The 8,056-nt window shown below is 35.8% G+C and overlaps 1 pseudogene; it reads left to right on the forward strand.

Moving 5' to 3' along the window:
* Positions 1 to 7,222: 7,222 nt before the first annotated feature.
* Positions 7,223 to 7,699, forward strand: LOC102973894 (synaptosomal-associated protein 23-like; annotated as a pseudogene).
* Positions 7,700 to 8,056: the final 357 nt, after the last annotated feature.

Genomic DNA, 8,056 nt, shown 5'->3' on the forward strand with positions numbered 1-8,056 from the left:
CGCCTGCCGATGCAGGGGACGCGGGTTCGTGCCCCGGTCCGGGAGGATCCCACATGCCGCGGAGCGGCTGGGGCCGTGAGCCATGGCCGCTGAGCCTGCGCGTCCGGAGCCTGTGCTCCACAACGGGAGAGGCCACAGCAGTGAGAGGCCCGCGTACCGCAAAAAAAAAAAAAGAGATATCCTTGAACAGATGAGAAACTAAACAAACTGTGGTCCACCTGTACAATGGAATACTGCTCAGAAATAAGAAACAATGAGTTGTTGATTCGCATAATAACATGGATGAATCTGAAAGGCATTTTGCTAAGTGTAAGAATCTCTCCCAACTTCTCTGTCCCTCGGAAGATGCCTTCTGACAAAAGCACAGAATATGTCCAAGTGAAACACAGCTGTGTTCCTCAGTGTCAATTAACCACTCTCTAGAACTTTCTTCCCAGTCTGTTTTATTTTCTGGGTCTGTTCACCTTCACCAGGATGGAGGGCACAGGGAAATGGTTTTTTCCTAAAGATTGTGAAACTAGTGGAGATTTTACTCTGCCTTTTATAAGTTTTTATAATATGCCTTTTCACCTCTCATGTAGAAATCAGCAAACGTTTTCTAGGAAAATTGTCCATATGTTTGAGGTCCCCAGAGTCTCCAATTATTTTATTGCAGCTCCATGTGACTACTAAAATCTTTGTTAGTTTTTGTTTTCTCCAGCAGCAGCCCAGCCCTTTGCTTGGCCAAACCCTGACAACAGGGGAAAGAAACACTGCCTATCGTAGGCTCGCCTCTGGAAGTTTTTGCCTTCTGAAATTTTAGTTCATTCAGTACTGTTGCTTCTGTATATCTCTGATGCTTTTAAATACATATTTTTTTTTATAATTTATTCTACTTTTACTGGTGTTTGTTACTGGGGCCATTGGTCTGCCGTGACCAACTGCATTCCACTCTCAGCCAGGAACAGACATTTCTTCCCTAATTGTTTTCAAGTAGGGCTAATTTTTACATCAAAACATGGATACATACAGTATTGTCTTTTGATTACAATATTGTTTCCATATTTTCCCAATGATTTGCAGTTACTAATTCTTTAAAAAACACACTAAAGAAATTCTCAATCTCCTCAAATACTTCTGAGGTTATTTTTATTTTTGATTATTCATTATTTAGATGTGGAGTCTTTAAATGGATTAGCTTCTCTTCTGCTCTATTTCCTGGACTTCTCACATTTCTCTCAAACTGCAGCACTTCCGTCCTGGGCACAGGGAAGAGGAAAGGGTCATAACTGATTCCTCCTGGATATGGTTTCACAAGCCACTGTCATACCATGCTCTTTGGCATCGTTACAGCCTGAGATTCTGGTTTCATAAGTAAATTATTACTATGTTTCTCATGACTTGTGAACAAAGAAAGTATGGCTGCATTCACTTTCTTAGAAATATATGGAAATTTTTAAATGTAAAAATGACTCCCAAATTTACTGAATGTTCCAGTTGTATTATTTTATTGATGTAAGCAGGTTCAATGCATGGTGAATAATCGCTTGGAAAAATTAAACATTTAGTGTAATACATTTAATTAAAAAATAAAGTGATACGTGAAAGTTAGATTGCACAAAATACACATTGAAATGTAAAGAAAGTAATTTTGAAAAGAAATTAATATTTTTTCAAAAGAAAATAATTTTGAAAAGTTGATTATTCAGATGGCACTCTAGTACCTCAGAATAATCAAGTTATTCATTTGTACAATGAATATTTATTGAATGCTTTATTTAGTACCTCAGTTGGCACTGTACTATTCAGAAATCCCAATTAATGAAAAATACTGGTCGATGGAAAAAGTGATTAGCAGTTATTTATGAATGCATTTTGAAAATAGCATAGAAAATTTTCTAAATTAGCTAAATAATTGGAAATCAGATTATCAAAGTGAGAAAAAAAACAGGATATTCAAAGTATAATATGAGCTACTCACAACTCCAAATATCTCTATTAAAGTGCTAGAGAAAATAATATAAGCTGAAATAGTTTATTTTATGTATATATACATTGATTAGTAAAGCATTGCTAGTTTAAAAGCATATATCATAAATAACAAGAATTGGGATCAATAATAACACTATCTTGTTGTCTACTCTATACCATCGTATTTTTAAGCTATGAAGCATAATAAAAAGTATGTCTTTATATTTACTGTAAGAAAGACCATAAAATCTTTAGCGAATGGGAAGATAAAACCATGTGTGTGTTCATTATTTAACACTGCAGCATGTGGGAGTCCTGCCTGGGAGATGCTCAAATAGTTCCCTGGTTAGAAGAAATCGAGCAAGCAGTAGGGCACTAATGAACTGGAGCCTTGTTTCAGCAATAACAAACGTGAATGAGATTTGAAATAGTGAAGCATTCTGTGTCTCGCCAAGGTGCAATCAATACAGAGTAATTTCCTTACACTTTTATATTCTTCATATAACACCAGCATCACCTCACTTTCAGTTATTCCTGACTCAATAACGTCTGTGGTCATAGATACCTGTGTTACTAGGTGACAATAAATCCCCATCACCAGCAGCAATTTTATTCAGCCTATTCCAACAGATGAATAAAACGTATCTGAATCAGGATACAAATATTGACTAAGGAAAGTCTACCAAATGGGATCCAGAATCAGAAAATGGGGTTCAATTTCTAGTTTTGCAGTTCACTAATGATGATATCTTGGACAATGTAGAGTCTGGGAATACTAACAGTGAAATGCCGCAAACATCAGAACATGTACCTAATTCAGCCATGGGTGGGAACTTATTCACATGGGTTATTATATGCTAAAAGGTTGGGAAATTTGAAATAACATAGAGTTTCCTTGCCTATTTATTTTAAAAGCTAACATTTTCTAACTATACTAATTATATTTCCAACCATACTAATTATATACTAAATGTAACTATTAAATTGTAATAATTTTTTTAAGTTTTATTTTATATTGGAGTATAGTTGATTTACAATGTTGTGTTAGTACAGCAAAGAGATTCAAGTGATTCAGTTGTACATATACATATATCTATTGTTTTTCAGATTCTTTTCCCATATAGGTTATTACAGAGTACTGAGTAGAGTTCCCTGTGATATACAGTAGGTCCTTGTTGATTATCTATTTTATATATAGTAATGTGTATATGTTAATCCCAACCTCCTAATTTTTCCCTCCTAAATTATAATTTTTAAACTGTTAAACTAACTTTTTCTAATTATAAAAGTAATTCATGCTTCTTATAAAATATTTGGAAAATACAAAATGTATTTAAACGGAAACATATGTCCTTTGAAAACCCAGCTCCCATAAGTGAGGTTAATGCTTTAGTACATTTACTTCTAAAGTGCTTCAAATTCATTTCTTTACCATTTTAGTATAGCATTCTGCATCGAGTATATTCATAATCAATACCCCCAAAGTCTCAAGCTTGACAGTGATTTGGTTTTGTGCAGGTGGGCCTCTGTGTGCGCTGGAGGAACCAGGGGGTCTCAGGAGACCATCTATCCCACTCCTCCTTTGCCTGAACACCTGGGTTAAGGACAGGCTCTTGGAGCTCAGTGAGGACACCGAGTACTGATCACCCTGTGGAGAGTGAAGAAAGTGGGAGCACCACATGCTTGCGCTCTTTGTTCCCAAACTCCGTGTTTCCCTTGGGTGGGCACTTCCTGCCGCTGATGGGAAATTGCTGATTCCTCTGCCTCAGTTGCCTATTGAAAAGAAAACTATCAAGTTGGGTCACAGCACATTATTTAACCAGGGGAGTTTGGGGCTACTCAATAAATGCTGAGTCTGCAAACGTAGTCTTCAAATTCTTCCTTCATAAAATTTAAGCCTGTATCTCGTGGTGGTTCTGACATGTGCCCAGCCTAGTTGTATTCCCTACTTCTCTCCTCACCCCTGCCTCTGCTCCTGTCACTGAAGAGGGCTTCCCTCCACCCTCACACCTGCACTGATGCAGTTCCTTACTCCAAGGTTGATTCCCTCCTCCTGGAAGGCCCCCTCCCAATGATCAACTTACATCCAAGGACGCACAATGCAAGGAGCCTCATTCATGTTCATTCAACTGGTTCTCTATTTAGTGAGTCAAAATGTGTCAGTTCTAAGAACTAAAGCTTTCTAGTGGTCATCACTCCTTGACCAGTGTAGGGCTGATGCTCTTGATTTGTAAAGGCAGACTCACTTTATATTTTTGCATGTGTTGTTTAGTCTCCTTACCTTAGTACTCAAGTCAGGACAATAACAGAAATGAAAGACATTGGCTTTACAAAGGTTTAAAGCGATCTGAGTAATGTTTGTAGAGTACTTTACAAATTTGAATTCTTTATAATGACTTTTCCAAAGTAGAGTAAATTAATACACAATACATGATTTCTATTGTCCTTGATACATCAGTAAGTCACCAGTCTACTTTATCAAGAAGAACAACTTCACATTTTAGGTTTATCAGAAAGTTTGGACCATTTTAAAGAAGTTAAATATGGAGAATTTCCCTTTGTTCCGTAAATGTGAAGCCAATAACTGTAACCTCAAATTCCTACTTCAGAAAATTTCAAGTTAAAATTTAAATGAGGTTTATTTTAGTATTTGTATATAAAAGAATATTTTATTTGTTTCCTTTTCAAAAAGAGTTTTTTATCTTGGAAGAAAACATAGAAATAGATCTTTATGACTAGGCCAAGCAATGACTTCTTAGATGGGACACCACAAAAAAGTGAAAAAAGAGAAAAAGATAAATTAGGTTTCATCAGAATTAAAAGCCTTTGTTCTGCTATCTATCAAATAATTAGTACTATCAAAAAAATAATGAGACAAACTGCAGAATAGGAGAAAATGTTTACAAAGCATATATCTGATAGTAGACATATTCAGAATGCATAAAGATCTTATACTACTGAGCAATAAGATAAATAACTCATGTTAAAAATGGACTAAGTATTTGTAGACATTTCTCTGAAGAAAATATAAAAATGGCAACAAGCACACAGGAATGCTCAAAATCATCAGTTGTTAGGGAACTGAAAATTCAAACCATAATGAAATACCACTTTTCACCCATTAGGATGGCTAAAATAAAAAAGACAAAAGCAGATGTTGGTGAGGATGTGAAGAAATTGGAATCCTCATATATTGCTGATGAGAATATGAAATGATGCATCTGCTTTAGAAAACAGTTTGGCAGTTCCTCAAAATGTTAAACACAGAATTACTATATGATCCAGCAATTACACTCATAAATACATACCCAAGAAAGGTTAGAACATATGTCCATAGAAAAACTTGCATGTGAATGTTCATATCAGCATTATTCATCAGAGCCAAAAAAATGGCAACGACCAAATGTCCATCAACTGCTGAAGGGACATATAAATATGGTATATCATATATTGAAATAATCAGCAAAATAAGGAAGTACTGATATATTCTACAACATGGATGAACCTTTGAAAATATTATGCTAAGTAAGAGTCCAGTCAGAAAAGAACACAGATGATTCCATTTACATTAAATTTCCAGAAAAGGCAAATGTCTAAAGACAGAAAGTGTATTCATAGTTACTAATTAGTAGAAGTAGGGGCAGAGTTGGGCAGGGAGTAGCAGATATAGAGTAGCGGATGGTGAGTATAGGTTTCTTTGGGAGAGTGATGAAAATGTTTTAAAACTAGTTAATCATGATGTTGGCACTCTCTGTTACTGTACTTGAAAAACATTGAATAAATGAGTGAATTTTATGGTATGTGAATTATATCTCAGTAAAGCTGTTAAAAAGGCCCCCCACACGCACAGTGGACATTGTGGTTTTGATCTTGCCTCTCCCACTAGCAGCTAATAGTTAAAACAGATGCTATCTTTCCATTTGTCACTTCAGCAGATCAAGTCTCAAGAATTTTGTGGTCCACAGGAACAATTTATTATATACTTACTATGCAGCCCCAACCCTGACAGCAATAACTTATCTTTTGGATTTACGGTTAAATCCATACAAATTTAAGAAGATAAAATAAAATGAATGAAGGGAGATCAATAGTTTTACAATCATCAACAGATCTGCAGTATAATTATATCCTAGACATATACTCCCTTAATGCACTTCTGATAAGAAGCTATGGATTAACAGTCCACATTAACTTAGGCTGAGTTGCAGAAGAAAATCTGCATTTATAATTGTGTCAATTTTGCCTGTGCTAAAGAATTCTATTCTAGACAGACTTGCACTATAAAAAGATACATTTGTAATCAACAACAATTGAGAAGATACATGGAAGAAATCACCTCATTTTCATAACAAGAACAATAGCAAAAAAATCAAAAGTATGATGAATGTTTAAAGTAATGTACAAAACCTAAATGAAGAAACTTGTATTTGATAGAACATAACTCTTTTTTGTTCTATTTATTTTTAGTCATGATACTTAATGTTTTGAAATTTTCAAGTGATTTTTTTATAGCTTTAAAGAAGGATATACAAATAACACATAGATATACAGTTCTCAGGGTACCTTTAAATTAAATATTTTTCCTTGATGGGTTGTGTCCATTGCAGTGGGCTGATTGAATTTAGATGAGAAGTGTACCAGAGGAAACCATATGATTTCAAGGGCATGCATTATATAATAGATATGTTACAAAGTGTATTTCTTTTCATCTCTCAACAGCTCTAAAAAGAAGATATGGGGATGTCCATTATGAAAGCAAGAAAACTGGTTCCAGAATTTGACTCAAGTTTCCTTACCTAGCCCTTATCCCTAGGCAATTAATTCAGGTCTGCCTATTCCAAAGTTCATACACATCCACTTTCCACTGCCCATTGGTGCACTACTCTAATAAACAGTCCAATAAATAGGAAAGGGGAGTAGAGATCTTTGCTTTTCATTATAGGCTGTTTAGATTCTAAAGAAGGTTTTCTGTTTTGTGGGATACTTACTATTTTATCTCTTAGATTTGAATTATAAATGCGGATACCTTATCTTCATTATGAAATTATAGACGGCTTGAGAGCAGAATATGATGCTACTTTGTATCTTTTAGAATATCTAGAACTGAGATAATAATTGAACAGACTAGGCATAAAAAGGAGAAGGATTTCAAGAAATATGGTTGGGAGTCCGGCCTGCAGGTGTCCAAGCTGCTGCGGCCAGAGAGGAGTGGCCGGAACTGCTTGAATATCCACATTTCAGTTTCTGCACCTATCAAGAGTTTTAATTCATCATGGATAATCTGTCAGCAGAAGAAATTCAGCTGAGGGCTAACCAGGTTACTGATAAGTCTCTGGAAAGTACAAGGAGAATCCTGGGTTTAGACATTGAGTTTCAGGATGCAGGAATCAAGACTATCACTATGCTGGATGAACAAGGGGAACAACTAAAACACATAGAAGAAGGCATGGACCAAATAAACAAAGACATGAGAGAAGCAGAGAAGACTTTAACAGAACTAAACTAGTACTGTGGCCTTTGTATATGCCCATGTAATAGTAAAACAAATGATGCCAGGGAAGACGAAATGGAAGAGAACCTGAATCAAGTGGGCAGTATCCTAGGAAATCTAAACAACATGGCCCTGGACATGGGCAATGAGATTGAGGCTCAAAATCGACAAATAGTACGGATCACAGAAAAGGCTGACACCAACGAAGATCGTATTGACAATGCCAATGCCAGAGCAAAGAAACTCATTGACAGCTAAAGCTACTGCTGTACCTCTTTATCATTTATTCATTTCCCTAGCTCCTCCTTCAAAGTCATTACCTTTGCAGAGTTTGAAATTTTGATTCCATACTCTTCTAATCGGGAGATGATGTGGAAGAAGATCTAGGAGTAACAGCCCCCCTATTCTTTTATTTTCTCTTTTTCCCTTGAGGGTAGACTGCTGCTTAGTTTTCCTTCTAGTATTTTCTTTCTCAGTCCATACTCTTAGGTTGGTTTCCATACATCATATATGGTGTTATTTTTCATTCTCTCCATTTACTTAGCAGGTTCTTCTGCTTTCATAATTTGGAAGCATTGCCAAAGACAGCCATGTAAAAGGAAGCTGGGGGCATTG

The sequence above is a fragment of the Physeter macrocephalus genome, chromosome 9 (assembly GCF_002837175.3).
Source record: "Physeter macrocephalus isolate SW-GA chromosome 9, ASM283717v5, whole genome shotgun sequence".
Lineage (NCBI taxonomy): Eukaryota > Metazoa > Chordata > Mammalia > Artiodactyla > Physeteridae > Physeter > Physeter macrocephalus.